The sequence below is a fragment of the Nanorana parkeri genome, unplaced genomic scaffold (genome assembly GCF_000935625.1).
Source record: "Nanorana parkeri isolate BGI_ZX_2015 unplaced genomic scaffold, ASM93562v1 scaffold1359, whole genome shotgun sequence".
NCBI classification, from domain to species: domain Eukaryota; kingdom Metazoa; phylum Chordata; class Amphibia; order Anura; family Dicroglossidae; genus Nanorana; species Nanorana parkeri.
In genome coordinates this window covers 410,514-424,865 of record NW_017307627.1, presented here as the reverse complement: position 1 = coordinate 424,865, position 14,352 = coordinate 410,514, and the positions used below count along the sequence as shown (strand labels likewise).

Here is a 14,352-nt window from a genome sequence, read left to right as displayed (position 1 = left end):
TAACTTAACTTTTTCCCTATATATTAGGCATTTTGCATCTGCTACGCTGCAATTGCACATCCTCCCACAAGTCTCCGGTCATTAATAATATACTTTAATCTTTTCCCATTTATAGTATAAATGGGTGAAAATAGAATTCATCACATATTTATTGGTTGTGAAGATAAGAAAAAGCTTTGATTAATTTTTACTGATGCAAGCACCTACAGATATACTCCTCACAGAGTCTTTTACTTACTGCACTGCTTCATTTTTTTCAAAACGAATAGGTAATCACAGTTTACTATCAGTTAACTTTATAACCGGAAAAGCCTAGGAGGCAGAGCTATGCCATTGCTATGTTATATTCTGTTATGGTTATGTTATTTCATATCATATCCTTTTCCATGCCATTCTGTTTGCAGATATGATATTTCATACTATAATAGATCTGATATTTAAGGAATATGCAGTGTCCTCCCTTTGGTTTAGCATTGTTTTTGTTTTTAATATTAGCATAATTTGCAGTACATTTGTCTGCTGATCCTTTGTATTTCTGGTGTACATTGGAATGACAAAGGGTTCCTTTTCTCAAACTTATTATAAGTGGTCAGGGTTTCAGAGAATACTGATTCTTGGCCTAAAATATACAAACTTCCCTCTTTTTACGATTAATACATGCAGAAAAGCTGGAGATATGTGCTAAGCAAACACCATAATGTGCATGAAGCCTGGAGGAGAGTATATAGACAGATAGCTGTTTTTTCAGTGGTGTAGCTTCACACAAAAGTTGCTTGAACTTTTACTTTCCAGATTATCTTTGAAGAAAAGGCCAACCTTTGCTTGGCTTCTTTGGCTTCTTAATTTTTCTGAATAAATAATTTCCACAGGATTTCTTTACAAGTGGTTGAGTGTCCACAGTTGATTTTTACATTCGCAGAGTGAAAAGCTCAGCTTTGATGTTCTTGCATCAAAGATAACATATTACACTTCACAGATCCTTTTTTGATATTGGTCTTCCAGAAGCATTATCCAGGTTCAATGCCAGTATCGTCCTGTCAATTAACTACTGTAGAATCCTCTAGCTGTAAGAGAAGTTGACAAGCTGGAGCCATCAAAGGGAGCAGCTGACCATTTATTAGTCCTTTTGATGGCGACTCTTGGAACACCTGTTAAGAAAAAGAATATACATAGTCAGTTTACCTAAAAATGTAATTTAGGATATATACCATGATATTATTTTCTGCATTAAAGTGTTCCTGTACCCAACAGTTAACCAAAATGAAAGCTGACCTATCACTAAAACTTACACCTGAATTAGGACAAATGCCAGTTTGCAAGATCATTATTTTGTGTGCCTGTTTTGAGATGGATGCTTTCCACTTGGGTTAGGGACTACTGTAGTAATACCCTTTTGCCATAGTTCCAATAACCCCAACACCACAAATGTGTTAAGCTGCAGAGGAACCCAACTAGAGAATTCAGTGTTGGGAGTATTAGAACTTGTCAATTACAAAGTGGGCTGGACATAATTTTCTGCAGTAGACTGTAGGACATCTACACCCAGTCACTAAAATCTGATATAAGCTTTAAGATGTTATTTCTAAAATAATTTTCAATCTCTTTAAATATACAACTTTCATTACAATAATATCTGGAATTTCTGTGAAGGTCTTAATTCAACTGCTTCCTGATTGCGGGTGATAACTGTCTCCCAACTGTGTTCCTGCATTGTCACCTTGTCACACGTGCTTCCAATGGAGACTACAAGTGGCCATGCTGACTTACAGTACATTGCACAAACATGGTTCACTGTTGTCACTATCAGGAAGGAAGTCCAGAGCAAAGATGTGTAGTCAATGTTGAAGTGCATGCATGTAGACAAAAAGTGGTTAAAAGGACTGGAAGAGATCAGCATCACTGAGTTGCAAAAAAAGAGTATAAAAAAAAAGGTCAAAAAGGTATTTTATGTAAACCTGCCATGACATTTTTTTTATTGTATGCAATGCTTTAACAAACTAAATGTTGTCCAGTAGGATTTGTTATCTACATTACCAGGTCCAAGGATCAAACATTAGCTTAATTTGCGGAACAGACAGGTTATCAATATCACTACAACTCCCATAAGCATGTATAGGCCATTATATTTTTCTCATGTTAGCTTTGGGAATTCGTAATTTCTATGGTCCCCAAGTGAATTAAAAATAGTTATTTATTGTACGACGACAGGAGAGGAAGAAAAAAGATGTAACTAGAGGAAGGGTCCAAGGGGGGAATGGGGTAACAGACTCAAGTCCCAGTTTTTACAATCATGTCTTCCAGTAATAAAATCAGTTGCAAGCTCAACTCACTCCAAGCTCCCTCTGGTGATGGACTACAATCTCACGTTTAGTTTACTCATTTGTATTGAGATTGTAGTCTATCACAGGAGCGAGCTTGGAGCGGTGGCTATTTTAGAGCACACACAGGGACCATGGGGAACAAAAGTAGCCACCCTCTAGGAGGAAGAACAGTGTCAGCACCAATTCAGAGATGATTTGAGAATCTACAGCCGAGTGATACACAAATAGGCTATATTTTTGTCAATAATTAAGGTACTTGAATGCATTTTTAAGATTTAACTACTGAATTCAGTGTCACTTTAAGTGCACGCACATTGTGCAGGCACCCTATAAGTACTGCACCACAGTATAGTATTGCAAGGCAGAATCAGCAGGATATATCCAACCCCTTCGATCAGTTATTTGCGCAAAATTAGTTACCAGAGTTATGTGTTCAAAATAATTTGTTGCTCCTATCCTTTTTTAATCACTGTACAAAAGGGTCACAATTTTGAGTTGTCTAACTTTAGTTTCTGTGTGTAGGAACCATAGAAATTTAGATATTTACCTAAATGAATGATGGTCTTTTTTTCAACTCTGCTGACCAAAAAACTAGGCGTTAAAACTCATCTCTAAACACATGTGGGTGGAAGGCAAGGCTTGTAAACACAGAAGATTCATCAAAAAGAAATGTCTGTTTATTGCAACGTTCCCAAAGCAATACCAGTGACCCTTTCAACATTTTGGCAAGCTTTTAGCCCATTGTAATAGTGCTTGGAAACATGTGCTCTGCAAATACTCACTTGCCAGTAATAAGAAGAATTTAACAAGAGGAGTCAGATAAATTGTGCCCCATCAAAAAGGAGGGGAACATTGTACACAGAGAAAGCTGTGTCCTTCACCAACAATCACATGTACATTCCTAATGCATGTCTGTGACTGCTCAGTCTGGCAAATTTACTAGTATGACATCATATGGCATGTAAAACCATAGAAATAAACTATCAAGATTTATTATGGCATTAGGTTGGAAAATTGAAGAATTAGGATTAAAATTATATTTATTTTCCACTATAATGTATGCTTATACACTTACTAAAATACCTTTGGACTAAACGTGATTGCTTAAATATAGTAGATATTCCCTTTCTGAGGTGTGCAACAAGCAATTATATATACATAGATTCATCTTCACAAAATGGCAGTCAGCCTTTATCCTGGGGTCCTTTAAGAGGTCATCGTCTGATTTTCTTTACCTTAAACTCAACTTTTGGTGCAGGAATTAGTGCTTGCACCTCCTGTTTTAATCTGTTACTAAAATGTTGTGACCTGGTATGAAGGCAGTGCACCTGTACTTTCTTTTTGTACGCACATCACACTGGCTCAAACAGATGAGGTTGACCCTAAACATACTGTTGCTGTCTGAGGGTAGAATGTAACTGTAGCTGCACTGGGGTCAGGCTCATTGCCTGGAGCAGCATACTTTAAAGCTGGGATCTGCTGACACTCAGAGCTCTAAGTGTTCAAAGTGTTAAATGGTGTTTGGAGAGGTGAGTCAGCAAGGGCTAAAAGCCCTGCCTGGCTGTATTGTTGAGCATGCCTCTGTGTAAGGAGACAAGATGGCAGAGTCATGAGAAGAGTACTCTCTGCAGCTCCGTGTTTTGATAAATGTCTAGAGTCACTAGCCAGAAGGCTTTTGAGAATAAATCAGAAATGTCCACTTTTAAGAGCTACTAAAAAAGGAAGGTGGAACTCTTTTGTGGATGCTTTTTTACCCCTTTCTAGGGAATTATTGGATAGCGCTGAATACTGAAAAATGGCCTGGATGGGAAGGGGGTTTAACACCGCGGATGTCAACTGGTTAAAGTCCAGCTGTGGGCACCTTACCAGCTTTAAAGTAGCAGATCATTCCTTTGCCTCAAAAGCAAATCCCAATCATGCAGGCTTTCTTCTATGTCCTGCAAATCTGCTTGTTTATGCAGGGATAAGTATTTCTGGGCCACTCTGGATGTAAGCGCAGCAAGTTTCATAGACCCCTGTGCTGTGGTCATGCCTGCACCCCCACTCCTCCTGGCTATTCACAAAACAAAGCCTGGGGCTTTGGGAACTGTACTAATCCCCACATTTAAACAAGCTGATTTGCAGGCCATAGAGAACAACCTGCAAGAGTGGGTATGCTTTTGAGGCAAAGGAATGTTTTAATGCTTTACACCTGGTACGGTTATTGTGCCCAGAGTTGGGCTTTAACTTTTGGAGCCAAAAAATTAAAGTGGATGGGAAAAACCCTTAAAAACTGACATTTGATTTGAATGGAGAGATACTTTTGTCCTGGTAGAAAGAGTATTTTAAAATGTGTATATTGAATCTCTCACATATATGCAAGTGATTAGGGAGTGTTCAAGTGATATTTTGTAGTTATCATGATTGTGCAGATGTGTACTAATTCTGACACAGATGTGTAGCTCAACATATTGCAGTACAAATGCTCCTATTTTCTGTTCCATGTTTTTTTTTCAACAAAAGTGGTGATGCAGAGGTTATAAATATGGTATGACAATTTTGACATTTTTTTCAAAACGTGCCAAGTAAACAAAGTTGAAGGTATAATCACATGCTTTGCTTGTTCTGTAGTATACATTTATTATAATGTGTTCTCTTCAATCAAGTGCGCCTGTTTTATAGAAAGTTAGGCATTGTCAGCTTCTATTCAGCCTGTGAATGGTAAATATGTGGTTTGTTTAAACAACATATTTTTGAGTTGACCCTAGCTGGGGTTTTGTCGGCCCAGATCACAGGTGATACCTTGCAATCTCCAATACTTGGCTTCAGGTTTGTGACTCAGCAACTCAGGCTGGAGCTTCTCTACCTTCAGACTGACAGTTGCCAACTAAGGTGGTTTGGGCATCCTAAACAGGTTCCTCAGGATCTCTTCTAAATTTATGCAAGTATATCTATGTTATTTGAGGGCATGCTGGTGGGATTATAGCTTTCAAATTACTTCTTCAGGAAGATCTTGACTTACCATTTTCTCGCCAACATCTACTGTATTAATGGAAACCTGCACTGAGCCAGACATCTTGGCTGCCATTACTGACTTTTGAAAATTCTAGTTGCCTGTCAAAGTCAATAACCCAGAAGAAGCCTGCTGCAACAAAAGTCGGATATAAATTAGAACTCCTGATCTGTGTACTCTTTGCAGTTCAGAGACTGAGAAGGTCCGAACACACCAGGTCAGCCAGGTAACTAGAATTTTCAGAAGGATAGGTAAGTAATGGCAACCACCATACTTCCTAAGTGCAAGTTTACTTTATGGCCTGAAAATAATTATATAATCATTTTAGATACAAATGTTTGGTGGAGTTCTTGAACTTAGTTGAAGGATTTGAGGTGTTCAGCTACCAAGAAATACAAATCCTTAATATTGCTTACAGTCAAAGTCTTAGCCAAGAATATACAGCAAACTCTCCATTATCCAGCATTCAAGCAACCAGCACTGTCAAGCAATATGTCCTCAATTTTATTTTGCCAGTTGGCTTAATGCACATTAAAACATTGCCAGTTGCTTGGTGCACGCTAAAAAATGCAAGGGGGGAGTGGAATGATACAGAGATTTTAATTTTAATAATTTTTAGCGTTAAAATTAACTTCTGGTAATGACAAGACGTGTTATCTAGCATATACACAACAAAGCAGACTTTCCATTCTTTTCTTTACGTGTATGACTTTATGGTTCAGAACTTCTACATACAAGCCCCTACCCCCCAAGGCAAAGGAAATTGAAACTTTTTTTGGGGGAACCATTGCTACCAGTAGTCCAATGTAGTATTTTGTTTCTAAAAATCAACAGAAAAAAAAGCCAACACATTTTGGGGGTCCAAAACATACCCCTTTATTAGGGCTTGTGAAATACTTTGTAACTTAGTTCCTTTCAGTGTTTGGACTCATAATACATAATAATACATAATAATAGTTTAGCAGTTCGGTGATCAGTCAGCATTATTTCTACAGATAACTCCTACAATTAAATGCCATTAAAAAAATATATATGTATATTTACATTTGATTAAAGTTTCAATTTTATGGTCATGTGACTGCTCAGCCCCATTCCTCTTCTGCAGCTCAGTGGACTGGGAGCGAAGAATGCATAAGTTGGTTGGCAGCTTTGGCCGATGCCACAGATACAGGGGAGAACGTCTATTTCCATGAAAACTCCACTCCCTACCAAAAGGCACTTTCTTCACACTGTGAAGGTCTGGATGGGGACATGACAGCTGTATTCTGACTACAGGCATGCATCGGCATGGCATCGTTTCTACTGCATCAGAAGAAGAGACAAAAACAGACCACGCTTACATTACCTGGCCAATTGCAAGCAGGAATTTTGTGACTGTAGAAAATACCTTAGAGAATGCAGACATCACTTAGGGATTAAACTAAATGAATTGATAACCGACTTTTCAAATTTAGGGTTAACATACACTTTAAATCCTAAATATACCATTATTAGCAAGAGTGCCATAAAAGGGAAACAATACTGCTATAGAAACTAGTCAGATATAATTTTTGTAACACTGGTTAGAAAATGAAAGAAAGAATCTGACCATCTGCTGTGGAAAACATACTTTTCTTTCTTTATGTTTTTTTGTTTTTATTATAAATCATCCCCAATATAAATAAAATAGACTTTGTAATCCCCCTGCATTTTTTCTGCACCAGTCAGGCACTTTGTGTCTTAGACCATTGCATAGGAAATCTTTTTTTTTACAATTTGAAGGGAGGCAGTTGAGCTAAGCTATACAGGCATTTTACCAATTATTGCCACAATACACGATCAGCTGCAAGATACAATAAAAGTCTATGGCAAAGCTACCTGGTAAAGGACCTGCATAATCATGAGGAACTAATAATGATCAAGCACATTTACAGCACTGCAAAAAGTCTAAAGTTATCCTCATGTTTCATATTGAACATTCATACATCTTACACAAATCTTTATAGCCAAACATTACTAGAAAAATCATTCTGTAGACCCCACAGTTGTGAGCCATTTTCAGCCAACACTGAAATATAACTATGTGAATTTTATGAACACACTTTTTTTGGACAGAAAAGATTTAGCCTTTAAGGAAGTATTTTTCTGTATTAGAGATCATGTATATAAAATATGTAACCCTGCCACAAACCTAGGCAATTTAAACTGTACAGTTAATGGGAAGGAGAAAAAGAGCTTTCCTTCAGTGAAAACAGCATGTATACTCAGAGATACGGGCAGCTGAAGTAATATGCAAATCTTGCTTTTACACTTGAGCTTGATCGAATCCACTCCTGCTCCTCAAGCCTCACACAATTTTTCCTTAATGTGATGGGCAGCCTCGATGACCAATAGGAGGTTTTAAAGGCAGAAGGGGGAGGATCATCTAAGCTTTTACAGAAAATGTCAGGAATTGCATACTTTATAACTTCAGTACACTACGTCTCTGGATCTGCGTTGATCAAGTACAGAGAAATGCAGGTCACTGCACATGGTGGCCCTCAGACATACAATTTTTAGCTCAGGTAACCTCTGCTTATGCATTTCATCACACACTTAAAGTGGACTTTTACCCGTATCTTTAAAATAACAATAAACACACCTTTAGAAATGTTTAGTAATGACAATCTACAAACACATACTTCTAGATAATTGTCGGCTTTGTATTCTTTGCATACCTTATTTCTATTTTCTTTCCCAGTCCTCTGGCAGTGGCCATGTTAACTAAGGGCAGGTTACTAGATCTCTTATTACTTCCTGAAAATCTGGCACATGTGACTAGGAAGTTTGACCATGCGTATCAAAATTCCTTTCCCTGAGATCTCATTAGATTACAGATGAGATTTCCCAGCAATGCTCTGCTGATGTGACCTTACCAAGATGCAATGATTTGGCACTTACAGCATTTTTGCCAGAACTGGACCAGGAAGTAGATGAACTCTAGTTGTAAGTAAATGAATAAACAAGTTTGTTTAACTGATGAATGTAAGATGATATTAAATCAGCATGTAGAGCTGCATGATGCTGTGATTTTTAGTGAAATGGTGTAAATGTCTGCTTCAATTTTGATTGCCCAGGTTTAAATGAAATAGCAAAAAATCAGTCACCCCTGATGAAGTCACGCGTAACTAAGACGTAACGTACGTAGGGAGGAGTTTGGGAGTATACTGAAAACGGCAGCGCTGCTATCTATATGCAAAAATACCCTGCGCTGGTAAATTCAGTGTTAAATGTTATCAAAACCGTAATGCAAATATAAAAAAATATCCAACATGTATAAAAATAAGATTAACGAAAAATGAAATATATCAGTCCAATTGGTGCATAGCAAACTGAATACACTCTAATAAAGTTTATGTGTATCTTCCATCAAAACTGTCCACTCCACTCAATAATAACTAAGGACTTTCTTCAGATTTTCTTTACCGCCCAAAATTTCATATAGATACAAGATAATCAGTGGGTTACTTCCTCCGGTATTTTATTAACAAAATGAACTCTCACCAAAAAGTCCTGACAATATAGTCTAATGAAATTACCTTAAAGTGAAAAACTTTGCACCAAGTTTAAACACAACAAAACAGGCATATAGCCTGGTGGGGGATTTTAAGGTATGCAAACAAGGCCTTCAATTAACCACTTGCTGACCGGGGTGTTTACACCCCCTTCCTGTCCAGGCTATTTTTCAGTATTCAGCGCTGCGGTACTTTGACTGACATTTATTCCGTCATGCAACGCTGTACTGAAATTCATTTTATACCAATTTTTGGGGACAGATAGAGCTTTCTTTTGGTGGTATTTAATCACCACTGGGGTTTTTATTTTTTACTATATAATTGAAAAAAGTACCGAAAATTTTGGGGGAAAAACTGTTTTCCCTACGTTATGTTATAAAACAATTATTATTAACCAAATCTTTGGCAAAATATAAAAGACGGGGTCACGTCGGGTAAATAGACACCAAACATGTCAAGCTTTAAAATTGCGTGCGTCCGCGAACTCGCAAAAAACTACCATACCCAAAATTGGCCATAGGCGATGCTTTAAAAGCTTTTACCGCTCATCAGTTTAGTGTTATCAGTGATTGATGGGCCTAGAATTATTGCTCTCACTGCGACGTTCGCGGTGATATGTAACATGTGCGGCGTAATGGATGCAATCGTCATTTCCGCACGTAGGCGCACTCGACGCATGTTTGCATGTGTATGTGGGGGGCGGGCTCTTTTAAAAAAAAATGTTTTATTACCTTTATATGTGACTTCATTTTTTATATTTTTTTGTAACTAATTCTTTTAAACCTTTTTTTTTTCACTTAACTTTATTGCTATCGCATAGGGGACTAACAAGCCCCCTTTTGTGATAGCCAATTTTCAGTGACAGGTCCTCTTTATGGAGACATCAGGGGTCTTTAAGACCCCTAATGTCACCTAGGGACCCCCAGAGAAGCTGATGAAGCCGGCTCCCCCATGGGGCTGCAGGAGGGGCAACCACTAGTAAGGAACATAACAGAGGAAGCATGTCCTATGCTCACATGTCATAGGCTCACACTACTCCCTCGGAGGTGCACGTTCAAGGGAGTAATGGTGATCAAATCCCCCCTTACACGCCTCTTCTCAAGGGAGAATAAATTCATTTCAGCTAATTTCTCTTGTAAGGACTGTATTCCACTGCATAGCTTGGTGTCAGTCTGCAAACAGAAATTATACTTTTGTTCCTTACTTCTATATCATTTTATAAATAGGTTAAACAATAAAAGTTCCAACACTGAACCTTGGGGTACACCACTAACAACCTCAGACCTTAACTTACACATTAGCTGTCTGTGGGGAGACAACTATGTCAAACATGTTTGCAAAGTCCAAGTGTAATATGTCCTGAGCCACTCCTTTGTCTAAGTTATTGCTTATGTCCTCATAAGAATAAAATAGATTTATTTGGCAACTTTGGTTGTTTGGGAATCCTTGCTGACTATTGCTTATAATATTGTTTTCCAGCAAAAACTCTTCTATGTGGTCCTCAAACTATATTTCTGACTATAGAAGTTAGAAAATTGTTTGCACCACTCCATTGGTACCAACCCAGCTAATAGTCTATAAAAATTATAAAAATAACAGAGCTCAACTCTATGAGGATATATGGGTGTAAGCCATCTGGTCTAGGCTTTGTTCACCTTTATTTTGTCTAACTGTTTCTGGGCCTTATCAGTATTGGGCCATTGTAGTTCCCATCACAAAAACACTAGATAAAAAATACTTTTGAACTATGTGCTGGGTAGTAAACAACAGAAGATGTCACTGCATGCCTCTATTTTATGAATATGTGTCTTAAAGTGAAGCTGTTATGTTTTTGAAACAAATTAAGACAGGCAAGGTTTGTGTTCGCTGCTCCCTTAAGAGAGTCACCCACTTTCCCAGGTTTCTAAAGCCACCTAAAATGCCACAGAAATACAGATTTACTGCAAACTACTATTTGGGGAGGGCTAGGCTCAACCCTGCCCAAGACATTAAAATGTTAATGCTGGCTATATCCTGGCTGGCACTATTATATCAGATTGTGAAAGTGACAAGATCCATAGAATGGCAAATGCCTCCCTGAGACTAATGAACAGGGTTATATCTGCATGTCTTCGATCACACTGGGGTCTACCAATATATTCACACAACTTTCCTGACAGACTGATATTACCTTTTCCTAATGAGAACACTGAGCGATAGGCTGGGTTTTTAACAGAAGAAGCCATTTTAGCCTTCAATGTTTGCTAAAACAACCACATCATGTTGAATGCAATTGTTTTTGTGCCTTGCCCTCCACAGGGTGTACCCCATAAAAGCCTGACACTTGCCGAAGCATCATATGGACCATTGGATTGGAATGGTATAAGGCTGCTTATGGGTAACATAATTCTATGCAAATAAGATTGATGTAAAGCTTGAAGAATTGTTGAGTAGCACAACTTCACACATGCTTGCCTATACTGTAGGTTATCTATGGTGCATAAAAGTGCATACAATTTCTCAAAGAATGCTTTCGATTTCTTACAGCAAGTAAACCATTTAATTGTTGTATATGTGTCTGTGTTCTCTACATTACTTTTGCCTGGTATGTACTTTAAAGTATTTTAAATGTCATTCGTTTTCTGAAATGGAGTTCAGTTATAACCCCCAAGCTCTGGCACTGATGGGATACAAGTTTCATATTATGCAGAAGGGAGACACAACAGTTCTGGCAGAATTTAAGGTTCAAGAGGTATTTCAGTAACACAACAAGGTTGTGCAAATTCCAGCCAGGATAACTAACTAAGAGGCCAGAGAAGAACATATGGGGCTGACAGACTCCCTAGAATTTTTCTCAGCACTGACAAGGTGTAACAGCTGCTAACCTCTGAAATTTTCCAACCAGTTTACCTACACCTCAGTATAACAACCTTTTTGTAAGTAATTGTGGTGGTACAACGATTTCTCCTGCACCCTGCAGTGCCCTGTATATGGCCAGCTGTAAGTCCTAATGTCAGAGGGCACTGCTAGTCGACAATGTTTGCTTTGATGATTACTTGTCCCATACTGTGATCATGAACTCATATGTTTTTTGATCAGATTCCAATAGTTCTGATTAAGATTGAAATGTTTGTAAAGAACTTACATACATAGCTTTTTACACTTCAGTTCAGTTTATTTTGAAATCATTCGTGCTACACCTATATAGTGATTTGTGTGTAGCACCGACATGGTGGAAATGAGAGCAAATACTGTGCCTGAAGCAAATGGGAAAATCAAAAAAGTCGTCTTTTGAAGGGTCACAGAAGGCAAGATCCATGTTCTCTGATTTCAAAGGAAACACAGCCCTTTCTGCCACAGTAGATTATTAGGACATTGCCAACAATGTCTGCTGCGAGGTTCATCCAGGTATTTAAGTTACGCCGAACCTATAAATTGCCATGAGATCCGAGCGCTATTTACTGTAATTGCGAGCTTGCTCTCACCTCCACTTTGTAGGATTCTGCCCAGCTGAATTTGCTTAAAATGTTATAGTTTGATCACATTATATTTTAGTTCAAAACAGATGGCATGAAAAGGAATCCATCCAAGAGGAGGGAGAAACATAAACCCCCACCTCCCCTTTCCTAAAAGGGATTCTGCTCATAAAGAGAGAAAAGTATGGAAGTAATTGAGAGCCAAGATTAGCTATCCTTTCATCTTCCAAAACATCCTGTCCCTAGAGATGAAATAGTGAGTGAGGATGATGGGAGCTTCACACGGTGGAAATAGTGAGATTGCGCCATTATAAAGCAGTGATTCCTTGGACTAGCAGTAGGATTCCATTCGTACTGCCAGAACAGAACATGATGGAAACCCCCGGTAACATATAGCACAGCTATGTCATAAACCCATTCTTTATATTCACAAAAGTGAATATAAAAGCCTTTTGCACTGATACAGTTTTATTTGAAATATAAGATTTATTAATAAAAATGAGTTTAGGTTTGGTGCACAACCTACTAACCTCAATGTCTATCTAAACTAAGCTGGGAGGCTTCCCTTTTTCTTGGATTGGACAGCTACAAATCTAATTTTCCTTCAGGGTTCCTAATCTGCCCTTGAGTATTGAGACTTATCGGTCATTCACTCGGCTGCCCTCGGCAGCTTTGTGAATAGACCCCTATGTGTCATATGTTGTGCACTTTTATTCACACAGAGATTTGATTTATTTTCATATAATTATTTGCGAAGAGATTCTTTGTAATTCATTTTTGTCTACCATCATCTTTGATGGACGTATGTCTTTATTCAACCCCAAATACTATGGGGTCTATTCACGAAGCTGCCGAAGGATCTAGCCATAGCTTCGGCCGATCCTTCGGCTAGCTTCGGCCCCAGGACCTCTTCGGTTCAGTAGAACCGAAGGGGTGCTGTACGGGCTATTCACTATAGCCCGTACAGCTCGCGAACCTGGCCGAGCGGCTCAGTCAAGCCAAACGCCTACGGCAGCTTAGTGAATAGACCCCTAAGAGTATGTTTGACACTTTATTGTATTAATTCATTCAACACCATAACATTTTTGTGTGTATCACCGAGATGCTTTTATCGCTGTACCTTGCATCGATTAACCCATAAGGCTTACTGCCTGAGTCTAGCAGCTTTTACCTAGTCCGCTTTTTCTGTTTGGTTCCTTTTTTTCCATTAGCGCAGGTTTTTGTTTACCATCATCTATATGTTGTCTGAAGGGTAGAACAAGTTCTTAGAAACGCGCTACAAGCGCTACATCCTGCCAAGGTTTATTCTACTCCATCTTGTATAAATAATGATGTACAATGCTAAGATGACCTAATTAAAAGGTTTGGATGGATGACCAAAAAATGGCGAGTTCCGACACACAGATGGTATAAGATATTGATACATTTTATGAGTTTATTGTGGAGGCATAATACATTTTCTGATTCCAAGAGTATTACATTTTTTACATTATTTATATTTTTATTTTACATTTTTGTATGTTAGTAGTATCTATATTACTATGTGTAAATAAAACTGGAATTTTTTTATAAGGATAAGATTGTCTATTTTTTTTTATTGACATCCTAAAATTCCCAACTTTCTTGTCTATGGAATTACATGTTAAAGTGAATAAGTATAAATTAATGGGCCCTTTGAAGTATGAAGCATAGTATGAAGAATAGAAGCCTGGACATATTCTGTAGGATTCCTTGTTCCTTTGTATTGTTATAAAACACTACAGCAGAAGCGATGTACGCAAACCACCCTACAAATTGCCTTTTGCTTTGCCATTTTTAGTTCTGATCCAATAATGTACTGCATAATCCTTACACTAAAATATTTGCTTCTATTGTGGTTTGTGTAAATTCTGCTTTATGACTCACAATGATTACCAAAATGCAGCAATGATTGATGTGTTCCTTCCTTTATTTTAAGCCTATAACTAGCCCCAAACCAAATCTGGGTACTTTATATCCTGTGTAACATGCACATCCGGCTAAGTGGGCCATAAACTATGAAGAATGATGAA

General features: G+C 38.0%; 1 protein-coding gene across 1 annotated transcript in view; it reads right to left on the bottom strand.

Annotated features, from left to right (window-relative positions):
* Nucleotides 1-515: 515 nt before the first annotated feature.
* LOC108797876 (twist-related protein 2-like) overlaps nt 516-14,352 on the bottom strand; it is a 51,912-nt gene continuing 38,075 nt past the window's right edge. The window contains exon 2 of the mRNA XM_018569568.1: nt 516-1,148. The gene's annotated coding sequence lies outside the window, so the exon portion shown is untranslated. The remainder of the gene's footprint in view (nt 1,149-14,352) is intronic.